At 43.3% G+C, this 16,008-nt stretch overlaps 1 protein-coding gene across 1 annotated transcript in view; it reads right to left on the bottom strand.

Moving 5' to 3' along the window:
- The window catches only part of ikbkb (inhibitor of nuclear factor kappa B kinase subunit beta), a 77,035-nt gene extending 68,868 nt beyond the window's left edge, over window positions 1-8,167 (bottom strand). Inside the window, exon 1 of the mRNA XM_060856415.1 lies at window positions 7,987-8,167. The gene's annotated coding sequence lies outside the window, so the exon portion shown is untranslated. The remainder of the gene's footprint in view (window positions 1-7,986) is intronic.
- Window positions 8,168-16,008: the final 7,841 nt, after the last annotated feature.

Raw genomic sequence — 16,008 nt, forward strand, 5'->3', positions numbered from 1 at the left:
TTACAGATGACACAAAACCAGATGGAAAGGCAGGTTGAGACAGGGGGATACAAACAGTTTACAGAGTGATATTGATAGGCTAAGCAAGTAAGCAAAATGTTGGCAATGGGGTATAACATGGGAAAATGTGAAGTTGTACATTTTGGAAGGGAGAATAAAAGAACAGTGTATTATTTAAATGGAGAAACACTGCAAAAGGTTGCAACACAAAAGACACTTGGGGGCACTTAGACTGACAGTCACACAGCATGGAAACAGACCCCATAGTCCAACCAGTCCAGGCTGTACATAACTCCAAACTGAACTAGTCGCACCTGCTTGCCCCTGACCCATATCCCTCCAAACCTTTCCTATTCATTCAAATGTCTTTTAGACGTTGTAACTGTGCCCATATCCTCTGGAAGTTCATTCCACATGTGAGCAACCCGCTGTGTAAAAATTTGCCATTCATCTTTTTTATATCTTCTCCTACCTTAAAAATATGCACCCTAGTCTTGAAAATCCTCTATCTGAGGGAAAAGACAACTACCATTAACCTAACTATACCCCTCATGACTTTATAAACTTCTATAAAGTCACCTCTCAACCTCTTACACTCCAGTGAAAGAAATCCCAGCCTATCTTTATCATTCAAATATTTCATATCCTGAGCACAAAACACAGAAAGCCAGCACAAAGATGCAGCAGGAGATCAGGAAGGCTCATGGAATGTTGGCTCTTATTTCAAGCAATTTGGTCGAGAATAGAGAGGAAGTCCAACTGTAACCGTACAAGATTCTGGTCGAATCATATCTGGAGTACTATGAGTGGTTTTGGTCCTCTCATTTAAAGGAAAGATATCATTTAAGGAGCGATTTCATTGGAGGCAGTTCAGAGAAAGTTCACTCGGATGATCCCTGGTATGGAGTTTTGTCTCATGAGCAAAGGCTTAACAGGTTGGGACTCTGCTCACTGGAGTTTAGGATGAGACGTGATCTCATTGAAACACAGGATTCTTAAAGGACTTAATAGAATGCTACTATCTCTTTTAATCCATAATCTTTAGCTTTACTGATCAACTAATTACATGGTATTTCATTTCATCTCTTTTAGATGTGTTGCATTATCTTAATTACTCAATGTGTTATCTCATGAAGTAACTTGAACAATTTATTTGCCCTCAGCAAATCCATGCTGCTGCATTACTTCACATTTGTCCAAGTGACTGTTCATTTTAGCCTGAATTGTTGTTTATTATGGAAGCAAAATGGGAATGATGGCCAGCAGAAACAAATTCTGCTGTTCAATGGAAAAAAAAGAGGAACAGGAGGTGGCCATTCAGCCCTTCGAACCTATTCTAGTGTTCAATCAAATCATGGTTAATCTGACTCTTACCTCCCTTTACCCACCTTGGTTCTGTATCCATGAATACCTTTTTTTACAGGGGAGTTGGTATAATGGCAATATCATTGGATGAGTAATCCAGAGGCCCAGGTTAATGGTCTTCGGGCACTGGCTCAAATCCAACCATGGCAGTTGGTGGAATTTAAATTTGATGAATAAAATCTAGATTTGAAAGCTGGTTTCAGTGTGGAGGCCGTGATAATTATCTTTGAGTAAGCCATCTGTTTCATTAATGTCCTTTCAGGAGCAAAATCTGCTGTCCTTATCTGGTCTGATCTATATGTGACTCCAGACCCACAACAATGAGGGTGACTTTTAACTGTTTCCTTAAATGGTCCAATAAACCACTTAGTTCAAGCACTATCAAGGCTCAGCAACAAAGGCTGACCTTGTCAGCAATGCCAACATCCTATGAAAGATTGAAAAAAATACAAAAGTCTGTCAATCTCAATTCTAAAATGTTCAATTGAACTTCAGCTTCCAAAGCTTGTTAAGAGAGATCATTCCATATTTCCAACCCTTCCCTGCTCCCTACGTTGTGAAGAATTGCTTCCTGGTGGCATTCCAAAAGGCTTGGCTCCAATTTTAAGATTATGCCACAAATCTTTATGTGTTCTCAATAATTACATCAATCGCACATTTGGATCAGGCCCATCACATTGAAATGTCTGAAATCACACCAGAGTATCTTCAAGAATTAGAAGTGAAATGAAGCCAGCCCTTCGAACTGCTCCACCCAATCAAGATATCGAGATCACTTATATGATACAGGCCACTGTCAAGGAGTATCCTCTGACTAACTTGAAGGCTGGCTTAAAAAAAGCTCCATCTTGCCATTGCCAAGGCTATTGCTGAGCTCAACGATGACATACATTCTAAATAAATAATTGCCTTGAGCATGTGGTCATGAATCACATTCTTGACCTGCTGCAAAGGGTTGTCTTGGTATACCCACAGACGTGGACAAGTTTTGGGTGGTCAGGAGGTGAGTTATTCACTGCAGGATCCAGCCTTTGAATCGCTCTTGAAGCCACAGAATTTACATGGCTGATCCAGTTTAATTTCGCGTCAATGGTAACCCCAGGATGTTGATTCAGTGGTGGTAACGCAATTGAACACCAGTGAGCAGGGGGTGAAGAAAGGAAGAATTTAAATTCTCTCTCTCTCACTGGAAACCTTACACTTGCAGTACAAAGATTATTTGCTATTTATCAAGCTAAGCCAGAATCTTGTCCAGGTCCTGATATAAGTGGGCACTGGGAATCGGTTTAGCTCAGTTGGCTGGATTGTCGGTTTGCAGAGCAATGTGTTGCCAACAGCATGGATTCAATTTTCATCACTGGTTTGAGGTTACAATGAAGGACTCTCCTTCTCAACCTCTTCTTTTGCCTGAGGTCTGATGGCCCTCAAGTTAAATCACCACCAGGCACTTCTCTCTCCAATGAGAGCAGCCCCTGTGGTCTGGTAAGACTATGGCGACACAACAACAATAAGTGGGCAATGATTGTTTCTGAGGTGTTGCAAATGGTATTGAACATCATTTGTTTGTGACCATCCCTACGCTTGATCTTATGATGGAAGGAATGTCAATGAAACCGCTGAAGATGGTTCGACCAAGGATTTTAGGACTCTTACAAGGGTCTTGTGGTAGCTGGCCAGGACAACCAGGTTCAAGCCCCACCTGCTCCAGGTGTAGGAACAATTTTTTAAAAATTCATTCTCAGGAAGAAGCCATTGCTGGTTAGGGCAGCAGTTATTGGCCATCCCTAATTTCCCATTCGGGTCAGTTAAGAGTCAATCGCATTGCTGTGGGTCTGGAGTCACATTTAGTCCAGACCAGGTAAAGACAGCAATCAGATGAGATTACTTACTGTGTGGAAACAGGCCCTTCGGCCCAACTAGTTCACACCGACCCTCCAAAGAGTAACCCACCCATACCCATTTCTGTCTGACTAATGCACCTAACACGACGGGCAAATTAGCATGGCTAATCCACCTAACCTGCACATCTTTGGACTGTGGGGGGAAACCAGAGCAAACCCACACAAGATGGCAGTTTCCCTCCCTAAAGGACATTAGTGAACCAGATGGATCTTTCAGACAATTAACAATGGTTTCACAGTCATCATTAGACTTCTAATTCCAAAGTTTTACTGAATGCAAATTCCACCATCTACCTTGGTGGGATTCAAATCCAGGTTTTGAAAACATTGTCTGTGTCTCGGAATTAATAATCTATCAATAATACCATTAGGCCGTCAGCTCCCCTATATGTATCAACAGTTATTTAGAAAATATCTACCCTGTAGCTGGCCCTGGGAAGGACTCCAGCAAGGAGCTTCAGCAGTGATGTCCTAGAACAAAGATAATTGGCTCCAACAAATACAACAGTACTTCTTCCTCCACCTGCACACACACAACATGGATGCTGGAGAAAAATAAGCACGACTGCTGTTTGGCAGTAGTGTGGGGGTGAAATTAAAAAAAGGTAAATATACAATAATACTTCTGTGTGCCAGGTAGGACATCAATGAACGGAGAATGTTCCGTTAACTTCTATTTTGGAAGGTTTCCTTGATGCAATGTCAGTCATATGCTGCCTTAATGTCAGGAGCAGTCATTCTCCAATTCGCTTTTGATTTCAATCCATGTCCACATTTCGAGCAAGGCGGCAATGTGAACTGGAGCTGAATGGCCCTGGTGGAATCCTAATGAAACATTGGCAAGAAGATTGATTATTGGGGAGGACATGCCATTCAACAGCACGGTCATTGAATCACTGAAAAGTGTAGCACGGCCATTCAGCTCAAGTTTGTGCCAGCTGTTTTGAAAAGCAAACCAGCTACTCCTATTCCCTGTTCCTTAACAATAGTCCTCAAATCTTTTCTCCAAGTAACTATCTAATGCTCTCATGAAGAAAACGCTCGATTCTATTTATACCAGACCCTAAGACTGTCCATTTCAAACCTTAATCAGTTATTGCAAAAAGATTTTTCATTATGTTCTCTTGTTCGTCACCTTAAATGTGACCATGTGGTCATTGAACCATAGAGATATTCAGCATGGAAATAGACCCTTCTGTCCAACTCATCCATGCCAACCAGATATCCTAAACTAATCTAGTCCCGTTTACCAGCACCTGGCCCATATCCCTCCAAACCTTTCCTATTCATATACCCATCCAGATGACTTTTAAATGTTGTCATTGTACCAGCCTCCACCACTTCCTCTGCCAGCTCATTCCATACACACACCACCCTCTGTGTGAAAAGGGACCCTTAGGCCCCTTTTAAATCTTTCCCCTCTCACCATAAATCTATGCCCTCTAGTTGGGTGGACTCTCCCACCCCAGGGAAAATTTACCTTATCCATATCCATTGTCAATTTACCTTATCCATGCCCCTCATGACTTTATAAACCTCTATTAGCCACCCTTCAGCTTCCCTCACACCAGGGAAAACACCCCCAGCCTATTCAGCCTCGCCCTATAACTCAAACCCTCCAACCTTGGCAATGTCCTTGTAAATTCCTTATGAACCTTGAAGTTTCCGAACATATTTCCTCTTGGAGGGAGACCAGAGTTGCACAGAATATTCCAAGTAGCCTAAGCAATGTCCTGTCCAGCTGCAACATGACCTCCCAACCCCCATACTCAATGCTCCGATCAATAAAGGCAGGCATACCAAACGCTTTCTTCATTGTGTCTACCTGTTACTCCACTTTCAAGGAGCTATGAACCTGCACTCCAAGGTCTCTTTGTTCAGCAACATTCCCCACAACCTTACCATTAAGTGTGTAAGTCCTGCCCTGATTTGCCTTTCCAAAATGCAGCACTTCATTTTATCTAAATTAAACTCCATGTGCCACTCCTTGGTCCATCAGCCCATATGATCAAGATGCCATTGTATTCTCAAGTAACCTTCTTCACTGTCCATTACAGCTCCAACAGGCGTCTTCTCCAAACTTGCTAACTATACCTATGTTCATATCCAAATCATTTATATAAATGACGAAAAGCAGTGGACCCAGCACTGATCATTGTGGCACACCTCTGGTCACAGGCGTCCGGTCTGAAAAGCAACCCCACGCCACCACCTCCTACCTTCAAGCCAGTTCTGTATCTAAACTGATAATTCTCCCTGTATCCCATGAGATCTAACCTTGCGAACCAGTCTGCCATGAGGAACCTTGTCAAATGTCTGAGTGAAGTCCATTTAGATCACGTCCACCGCTCAGCCCTCATCAAAAAAAACACAAAGAAGATTGAAGAAGTAACAATCAAATTAGTGAGACATGATTTCCCACACACAAAACCATGTTGACTATTCCTAATCAGTACTTGCCTTTCCAAGTATATGTAAATCCTGTTTCTCAGGATTCCCTCCATCAATTTGCCAACCACCGATGTCAGGCTCACCGGTCTATAGTTCCCTGGCATTTCCTGACTAACTTTCTGAAATAATGGCACTACATTAGCCAACTTCCAGTCTTCCCACACCTCACCTGTGACTATTGATGAATACAAATATCTCAGCAAGAAGCCCAGCAAACACTTCCCTGGCTTACCACAAGGTACACCTTATCAGGTCCTGGGAATTTATCCACCCTTACGCACTTTAAGACAACCAGCACCTTTACTTTTCAAGATGTCACCATCTATTTCCCTACATTCTATATCTACCATGTCCTTTTCCCCAGTCAACAGTGATGAAAAACATTCATTCAGTATCTCCCCAATCTTCTGTGGTTCCACACACAGGCTGCCTAAAAGATCTTTGAGGTGCCCTATTCTCTCTCTCTAGTTACCCTTTTGTCCTTAACCTATTTATAAAATCCCTTTGGATTCTCTTAACCCTATTTGCCAAAGATATCTCATGGCCCTTTTTGCCTTCCTGATTTTCCTCTTAAATATACCCCTATTGCTTTGATACTCTAAGGACTCACTCCATCTCTGTTGTGTATACCTGACATATGCTTCCTTCTTTTTCTTGACCAATACTTCAATTTTTCTTTTCCTCCCACATCCCCTATACCTACCAGCCTTGCCTTTCACCCTAAACGGAACATACTGTTTCTAGACTTTCATCACCTTATTTTTGAACACTTCCCATTTTCCAGAGGACCCTTTACCTGCAAACATCCATCTTCAGCCTTTTTAAAAAATGTAATTTATGCGATGTTTTATGATTTCAAATAACTACTAATGCACTGTTAGCTTTCCCTGCCAATAGCTATGACAACCGATGACACATTCCATCAATTTGTTAATGATTGAGCAGAGACTTATGAGGGTTGGGGATGGTGGCAATTGGCCAAGGTGGGTTTGTTTTGCTTTTCATGCACAAGACCTACCTGGACAAATTTCCATGTCGTCAGTGTAGCAGCTGGACTGGAACAGTTAATTCCAAAACACAAGTGCTTAGCACTATTATTGAAACATTGACAGTGCCCATAGCCTTGGCTGTAACAATGCCTTCTCCAAGTTTGGTCTCCAAATTTGACGCAAGACGTTCTGGCTATTGAGGGAGTGCAGCGTAGGTTCATGAGGTCAATTCCCAGAATGGGGGGACTATCTTACATTGAAAGATTGGAGCGACTGGGCTTGTATACCCTTGCGTTTAGAAGGCTGAGAGGAGATCTGATTGAGACGTATAGGATTATTAAAGGATTGGACACTCTGGAGCCAGGAAGCATGTTCCCGCTGATGGGTGAGTCCCGAACCAGAGGACACAGTTTAAAAATAAGGGATAGGCCATTTAGAACAGAGTTGAGGAGAAACTTCTTCACCCAGAGAGTGGTGGGTGTGTGGAATGCTCTGCCACAGAAGGCTGTGGAGGCCAAGTCTCTGGATACTTTCAAGAAAGAGTTGGGTAGGGCTCTTAAGGATAGTGGAATCAAGGGTTGTGGGGATAAGGCAGGAATAGGATACTGATTGAGGATGATCAGCCATGATCATAATGAATGGTGGTGCTGACTCAAAGGGCAGAATGGCCTACTCCTGCACCTATTGTCTATTCTCTATTCTGTGATTGCCTGATATCAGACTGAGAAACAGGAATGCATTGGCAATCAGCGATGTCAAGATGTATTTGTAGACTGAGAGACAAGAACAGAGTAAAAGAATAAGATTCAAAGGCATACTAGCAGACTGAGACACAGCAACACTAGCAGATTTGCAGAGTGAGACATTGACAGATCAGGTGACACTGACAAATGGGAGACTCAGGGACCACTGGCAGGCTGACAGAGGGGGAACCCACTGGCAGGCGGAGACACTGACAGATAGGACCCCACTGGCAGGCTAACAGGTCTCGCCACACTGCAGACTTAGATTCTGGGAATCACTGGCTGACTCAGACAGGACACACTGACAAAGTGAAAAAGTTCACTGTCACTTCCTGTGAACCTTCCCTCTTGATACGCTGAATTTGAAATCAAAACAAACCAATAAGCCCTTTGACTGTTTTCCCTTGTGTATGCACAGGAGGCGGTGATTTTCTCAGCAGTGATTTACAGTAAACCAAGGGTGAAGTGGAGACTTAGTCCAATCCTGGGAAAGAAGAAAGTGCAACGTGAGATGGGGGAAATGAAAGGGTCGCTTACCCTAAGCACACTGCGGGCTCAGGCCTTTCTGTGTGTCTTCTTCGCTTTTTTCTGGCAGCTTCGGAACAGGGGGTTTGGATTTGATCCTCTTCCAAGGTGGTGCCTCTGATCGGTTCTGCTGTCCTCCTCGAATTTCCCCCCGGAATGTTTGTAATTCTCCCCAAACTCAACTTCCGGGTTCCTGCCCGAGGAAATGTCATCACATGGTAAACGCACGCCAGCAAACGAAACTAATCCGGGTGAAACGCACTGGCCAGCCTTAACTAACCCGGTTCACATAAAACAACTCGAGCTAACTAAAATATTCTAGATTAACAAATCCGGGATAATTATTCAACTAATCTGGTCTGTTTACACCAAATCCGGCAAACTCAAATCATCCCGATTAACTAAATAAAATCAGAACAAAATGTGGGTGCTCGAATCAGAACAAAAATTGCTGGAAAAGCTCAGCAGGTCTGGTTGCATTTGTGGAGAGAAATCAGAGAATTATTTTAGGAAGGGTCAATTGACCCCAAATGTTAACTCTAATTTCTCTCTACAGATGCTGCCAGAGGCGCTGATTTCTATTTTTGATCCCATTGAACTAACCTTGGCTCATAACTCTGATCCAGGTTAATACAACAAACCCGGGCTAACTACCTCACAGCGCCAGAGACCCGGGTTCAATACCCGCCTCGGGCAACAGCCTGTGTGGAGTTTGCACATTATCCCCCTGTCTGTATGAGTTTCCTCCCACAATCCAAACAAAAGGTGCAGGTTAGGTGAATTGGCAGGTTAGGAAATTGCCCGTAGTGTTGGGTGAAATGTAGGGGAATGGGTCTGGGTGGTCTGCCGGTAGGTGTGGACTTGTTTCCACACTGTAAGTAATCGAATCTACATTAAACTCTGCAACCAAACTCAATTAACCTCTTATAACTAAATTAATCAAGGGCAACCAAACTCCCTGCAGTAGCTAAATTAATGCTGTGGTTCTGGTAACCTGGGTTACCTGAATTAATACGGGTTAATTGATCTAGCCCAATCTAACTATTTAAACTAACTCAGAAGAGGTAAACTCACCCGCATTATCTGAATCGACACTCTTCCGCTCACCCAACCATTTCTAGGCAGCAAAGGCTTGGCCTAAGGTAGATTCTTAATGTTTGTGAACTTTCTGAAACAGCCTGAATGAAATGTGTTCAGTGTGAGGCCTGTCATGTATCTCCTACTAATTTCAAACTACCAGGCCAACATTATCATTACAGGAGGAAATAATGCTTAGATATCTGACTGTTGCAAAATCTATTCAGTCACGAGGTTGATTGAGGAGCTCGTTAACCCTGACTCACAATCTCCCAAGTATAAACTGGGCCAGGCTCAGCCTGGTTAGTCTTTAGTGTCTGGTTATACCTCCCTGCACTGTACGCCACCTGGATAAAACATTACCGTTTGACAGTTGAAGTCACCACAATTGTTTTTTGTATCCTTTTTATGCGATGTGGGCATTGCTGGCAAAGCCATTATTTGTTGTATATCACTCATCGCTTTGGAAAAATGTGGCTTGTTAGGTCATTTCAGAGAGCAATTAAGTACTGACCGCATTGCTGAGTCTGGAGACTTGTCTAAACCAGACGAGGTAAAAATGGCAAATAATTTTCCCAAAAGGGCATCAATGAATTGCACGGGACTTTGCAACAATCATCTGATTTCCAGCATCCACAATTCTTTGTTTTTGTTTTAATCAATGGTAATTGTTGTGGACACCATTGCCTTTGAGCTGAGCACATTCTTCCATTGCCAGTCCTTTATCTTCATGTCATTCTGCAATTGCATCTGTTGGAGAGGAAGAGGTATCAGTTATTTGCCCAGGAGTTTTTAAATTATGCAGACTACATTTGTAGAGTACATGCACATGGATAATATGCTTTGGAGACAGAGGACACCTGGATACTAACATCCTTCACAACCCACATGTCATACTGGAGCTGCTAAACAAACCATTACTTTGTGGAAGGAAAAGTGGCTCAGTGGTTTGTACTGCAGCCTCACAATGCGAGGGCCATGGTTTCAAATCCCACCTCAGGTGACTGTCTGTGTGGAGTTTGCACATTCTCTCCCCGTGTCTGTTTGGGTTTCCTCCAGGTACTCTGGCTTCCTCCCACAATCCAAATATGTGCAGGTCAGGTGAATTGGCCGTGCTCAATTGCCCCATAGTGTTCGGTGCGTTAGTCAGGGGTAAGTATAGGGTGGGGGAATTAGTCTGGGTGGATTGTCCTCCAGAGGGTCAGCGTGGATTTGTTTGGCCGAAGGGCCTGTTTCCACTATAGGAAATCTAATCTAGTGAAGTGTGAGAATATTAACATACCAATGATGAAAGTATGCAGGGTGTTCGGCCGCCTGCATGATCTGGACAGTGTGGGCCTGTCAAGATCTACCCCTCTACAGAGATCATGCTGCAACCGGAAACAGAAAAGGATATTCTATATTCTCTTCTTACTCAGATGTTGTGTTCTGCTCTGAAACAAAGAAGCCAAATTAGCAATCAATGTATTTGTGATTTCAAATCAACCTAGTGTCACCTGACTTCTGACTTCTAAATAACTTATGACTGGGGCAAATGAGGGATATTGTAATAATACATTGGTTAGTACTCTGTTGTGGCTGCAGCGACCTCAATTTGGTTAAAAATCGCACTGAATAGCTTATGTTCCTGGAGATGGTTGTTGAGGTCCTGCAGCTGATCCATTGTGAAGTGTTGGTGATGGATCACGCTTCTTGCAACTCACAAACCAGCGACTCCACCAACACGACGTCACAAGGCAGTGGATTCCTGATGAAGGGCTCCTGCCCGAAATGTCGATTTTTCCTGCTCCTCGGATGCTGCCTGATATGCTGTACTTTTCCAGCACCACTAATCTTGACAGATGTTCATTAGTAGCTGAGGTGATGTTCAAAGAAGCTAAAAAAAATACCAAAAATGGCATTTAGGTGAAATTTAGCTTTAAAGGGAGAGGAGAGAGATGTGAAGGGAGAGAATTCGAGAACTTAAGGCCTTCACAACAGGTTTTTAAAAGAGGAAAGAGAAATGTAACAGGAGAGAATTCCTGAATTTAAGACAAGAACAACTGAAATCAGTTGTTTGTCCATGGTGAAATAAGAGGAGAAGGAGATGAACAGAAACCGAATCTATTTGGCAAGTGACTTCCAATAGATTCAAAGTTGATCATTGACTTATTGAGAAATCATAAAGGTAATGTGCCAAATTATAATGGTGATAGAAATATATCAAGTAATGGTTATTAGTAAGTTCTACCTATAGCAGAATTAGGTAGCTCACTCATTGAACCAGTGGGTAACCAGTGTCCCTGAGTCAAAAGCTCTGAGTTTGAGTTCTAATCTCAGGTGATTGAATGAATGGAGATCCCCTCATATCTCAGGGGGTTTTCGTTGGTCCATACCCAGCACTAATTTAGTCACACATTTTCCGACAGAACAGAAAGCCAGACCACTACAAGGTGTGGCTGACTGTGTGAGTACACAACATAGTCACACTTTAACAGACCACAACCCCAGTCTCATTCCTGCCCATATTAAGCAAAGAAATATTGGTGTAGCATTATCTCTACTTTGATGATGACTAACATGTAAATGTCCAATCAGTGAGTTGTTAGGACTACTCATGATACAACCATCTCTGCTTCTTCCGCTCCATCTCTGGTAACGAGCGGAGTGATTGATGATAGTGCTGCAAGAAAATTGAGAGAACTGGGTGAGGTGGCAGGAAGAAAGAGGACTTTTCAGAGAAGCTGCAGTGGAGAGAATTCAAGAGAAGGGGTATACAGTTTTTCCTGCAGAATAAAGACTTCATGCCAAAGGAGAATAAAAAGGGAAATTTATCCTTCCAAGCTATAGAGAGAGAGAGAGAGAGACCACTGACTGTCAAGATCTTAGGACTGCAGCATTGTCCCTGTGTGGCTCAGTTAGTAGCCTTCTAACTGCTGAATTATAAGGTTGTAGATTCAAGTTCTAGCAACTACAACAGAGGTACTGGGCTGATATTCCAACAGTACTGAGAGAATACTGCACTGTCAGAAGGTCAGTTCTGAGGGCTTGCTGCTCTATTGGAGGAGCAATATTAAGAGAGTGTTACACACTTGGAGGATGAGTATCTAGACAACACTGCAGTGTCGAAGGGAGTATTAAGGGAGATCTGCACTACTGCAGTGACAGTACTCAATGAGTGCTGCACCGTTATAGGAGCAGCATTGAGGGAGAATTCAACCATTGTAAATGTAGAAACAGAAATCATGGGGCCTGGTGCTGCAAATGGCCCAGATCTCCAGCCTCGGCCCCAAACCCAGCATGAGCCAAGTGGCCCTGTCCACAAGCTGAGCACAACAGTCCTGGCCCCAATCCAAGCTCAACAAGCCCCAGTAGGCCCACGTTCCAGTTATTGGACCCTGATCGACCTTTGTCCTCATCCCTGACCAGCACTTTGGGAATGGTGGACTCTCAGAATAAAGTATTGGAAGAGCAATGTTGCAGGAACAGTTTGAGGGAGTGTTGCAATCTTCGGAGGGCAGGATTGAGGGAACATACCATAAGGACTGAACTGTGTGAAGAGAGGCATTGAGGCATTGCTGTACTGTTGAAGTAGAAGTCTGAGGAAGCATTGCATTGTTGCAAGGATAGAATTGAGGAAGTATTGCTCTGTTGGAGGAGTAGTACCGAGGCAACATTTCATTGTTGCAGATACAGTACTGAGGGAGTGCTACAGTTGTTGAAAAGTTAGTTCTGAGAAAGTGTTGCACAACTGGATGGTCAGTTTTGAGGAAACATCTCATTATTGCTGGTCGGCACTGATGGAACAGTGCACTATTCCTGAGACAGCACTGAGGGAAGATTGCACTATTGGATGCGCTGAATTGTGGATCAAACATTATTCTGGGATCAAACATCCCATCTGTCCGCTCAATGGGTGAAAATGGGCAATATTTGAAGAAGAACAGGATATTAGATTAGATTACTGACAGTGTGGAAACGGGCCCTTCGGCCCAACAAGTCCACACCGACCCTCCAAAGAGCAGCCCACCCAGACCCATTCCCCTACATTTACCTCTTCGCCTCACACTACAGGCAATTTAACATGGCCAATTCACCTAACCTGCACATTTTTGGACTGTGGGAGGAAACCGGAGGAAACCCACGCAGACACGGGGAGAATGTGCAAAGTCCACACAGACAGTTGCCTGAGGCAGGAATTCAACCCAGGTCTCTGGCGCTGTGAGGCAGCTGTGCTAACCACTGTGCCACCTTGCCAACCACCTAACAAAGAACATTTATTTCATTGCTGTTTGTGAGGGCTTGCTGTGCACAAAATGGGTACCGTATTTCCTACATTACAACTTGACTAGAAAAGAGCTTTGAGACGTCCTGAAGTGGGAAAAGGCATTGTGGAAATGTGAAGGACGAGAAAACAAATTAATTATGAACCCCTAGCACCTCCACCACCTGCCAAATCTTAGCATGAGCTAGAGCCGGTCAGGATTTCAAACCATTTACTGAGTGTCACACCATATGTTCCAGCTGGACAAGTGATATCTGCCCACCCTGTATTTCTTGACCACACTGTTTTGTACTGTATAGCAAGCTGCAAACCACAGAAACCAGCCACACCCAGCAGGCAGTGAACAGAGAGTATTTCGCAACATCAGATGTTCCTCCCTCGATACCATTCACTCGTTATTGATCAACACATTGACTGAGCTGCACCTTTGTTTAAAGCATGTGCCGGTAGCTCAGCAAGTGCCACTTCATTCGTCAATGCAGAAAAATGCCAAGAATCTGAGGCTGCACTTTATTCACCCTTCACTATTGCAGCAGAATCTATATATAATTAGAAAATGACATCAAACGCCTTAAAGCGTGTGACAAATTGGGTTATGTGGAGGGTGTTATGGGCGAGGGGGGAGGTGAAGAGGTTCAGCAAAGGAATTTTAGAACATAGGGCAAAGACAGCCAAAAGCTGAGCCATTGAAGGCTCAGTAAAGAGACAAGACAGGCACAAAAAGACTGTTTCAGAAGACGGCAGTAATCTGGACTTGGAGATGATAAATGATGGAATGGTTACCAGCACAGTAGGAGACCATTCAGCCCAGGATATCTATCATATTTGGTGATGGTTCTGAAAGGCTTAACGTTCATATTAATTTGGTTCCACCCAATCTTCTGATGTCACAGGCTCAGGGAGTTGTCATGCATTCAGAGAGGGCACATCAAAGAGACCTTGGAGTACATGCTCACAGTTCCTTGAAAGTAGATTCACAGGTAGATAGGATAATGAAGAAGGCATTTGGTATGTGTGACCTGATTGGTCAGCGCATTGAGTATAGGAGTTGGGAGGTCACTTTGCGACTGTACAGGATTGATGAGGCCACTTTTGGAATACTGTGTGCGTTTCTAGTCTCCCTGCTGTCGGAAGAATATTGAAAAATTTGAAAGGATTCAGGAAAGATTTCCAAGGATGCTGCCAGGGTTGAAGGGTTGGTGCTATACTGAGAGGCTGAATAGGATGGGACTATTCTCCCTGGAGCATCAAAGGCTGAGGGGTAACCTGATAGAGGTTTATGAAATCTTGAGGGGCAAGGATTTGGTGAATAACCAAAGATCTTTTTCCCAGTGTGGAGGAGACCAAAACTAGAGGGCACAGGCTTTAGGTGAGAGGGAAAAGATTTAAAAGGGATCTAAGGGGCAACTTTTTAATGTAGAAGATGGTGTGTGTATGGAATGAAGTGCCAGAGGAAGTGGTGGACACTGGTACAATTATAGCATTTAAAAGACATCTGGATGGCTATATGACTAGGAAGGGTTTAGAGGGATATGGGCCAAATGCTAGCAAATGGGAGTAGATTTATCTAGGATATCTGGATGGCATGGACAAGTTGGACCAAAGGGTCTGTTTCCATGCTGTACATCTCTATGACTCTTTGCAACTGTCCCAGCTCCCTAAGGTCAAAGTGATTATGCCTAATAAATGTACTTATATTGCTTATGCAAAAAAATCCCTCTTGTTATCTGAGAAGAGTGCCTCTTCAGCAGACAGTTTACAATGGTGTATCGTCTACCACTAATAACCAGTTAGGCCCAAGACAAAGCAAAAACAAAGAAGTATTGGTGGCAATGGCTGATCTTAAACAATCCTTACCCGGTACCACACACCAGGAGATGTGATAAACAGCACAATGTATCAGTGATCATCTGATGAAATGTCTGTGCTGGCTGTCTGCCACAGTAACTGAATTAGTCCCACTCTTCTGCCCTTTCACAAAACCTGATCTTTTGTCTTCAGAAAGTGTTCCAATTCCCTTTTAAAAACCTTAATTATTTATACTCCATTACACTCTAATGCAGTGTTTTCCAGCTGGTAACTACTTGTTACATAAAACATTTGATCACCTCTGGTTTTTTTCATCAAGTTCACCACCCTTATGCCAACAGGAACATTTTCTCACCATTTGCTTTGTCAAAACTCCTCTTGGTTTTACACGCTGCTATTAAATTTCCTGTCAATCTTCGAGAAATGAAGAGAATAGTCCTAAGTTCCACAATCTGTCTCCATTTCTGAAGCCTCTCATCCTTGGAAACACTCATACAAAACTTCTCAGAACCTTCTCGGACACATCTACATGGAATTCATGGAAGGATTGGAATTTCAAAATGTGAGGCTGCCAAAGGTAATGTCTTAATGGTCAGGATTAAGGCATAAGTGTCGTGTGGTTATATCCACCCTGGTCATGGTTTACTCGGAGGCCATAAGAAATAGTAACAGGAGTAAGCTGCTGGACCCCTCAAGCTTGGTCTGCTCATCAATAGGATCATGGCTGACCAACCTTACTGGTGTTTGTGGAAAGATAGCAGCTTTGCCAATTAGATTCCAGTGCGGTGACTCACAGTCCAGTATCAACAATGTGAGTGACATCATTGGAGTGATTTGAATTTGTGAATGGGAAGTTGTTCGAGTGGATGACACACTGAACAAGT

Source organism: Hemiscyllium ocellatum, chromosome 48 (genome assembly GCF_020745735.1).
Source record: "Hemiscyllium ocellatum isolate sHemOce1 chromosome 48, sHemOce1.pat.X.cur, whole genome shotgun sequence".
Taxonomy (NCBI): Eukaryota; Metazoa; Chordata; class Chondrichthyes; order Orectolobiformes; family Hemiscylliidae; genus Hemiscyllium; species Hemiscyllium ocellatum.